Source organism: Penaeus monodon, chromosome 28 (genome assembly GCF_015228065.2).
Source record: "Penaeus monodon isolate SGIC_2016 chromosome 28, NSTDA_Pmon_1, whole genome shotgun sequence".
NCBI classification, from domain to species: Eukaryota; Metazoa; Arthropoda; class Malacostraca; order Decapoda; family Penaeidae; genus Penaeus; species Penaeus monodon.
This window is the reverse complement of record NC_051413.1, coordinates 32,118,833-32,119,247: the sequence shown is the minus strand read 5'-3', so window position 1 is coordinate 32,119,247 and position 415 is coordinate 32,118,833.

Below are 415 nucleotides of genomic sequence, written 5' to 3'. Positions count from 1 at the left end.
TTCACAGACGAAAACATGCATACATACACACGCACACATAACTCCCTCCTCCCTCCCCTTCCTACATAAACGAACACAGATATAAATACCAATAAGTACCAGAACCTTGTAGACAAATCTTATAAATACCAGAACCTTGTACAATCAAAGAGAAATTATGACGAACTCAGCTATCTTTCTCAATACATTTTTCACCTTCAGATACCATTAAATACCTTTTTTTCTCGGGCGTGGTTCAGATCAGCGAGGTAGAAACCTTCGCCTCTACGTGCGTGGGCGTGTGGGCGGGATGAAGGATGGCGAAAATGGGCGAGGGGCGTGAGCCATGACGCCATAAATACACAGTAGTGCAAGTGTGTGCGTAAGCTGAGGGTGGCCGGGCGGAGGTGGTGGGAGGGGGGGGGGAAGCAGAAGG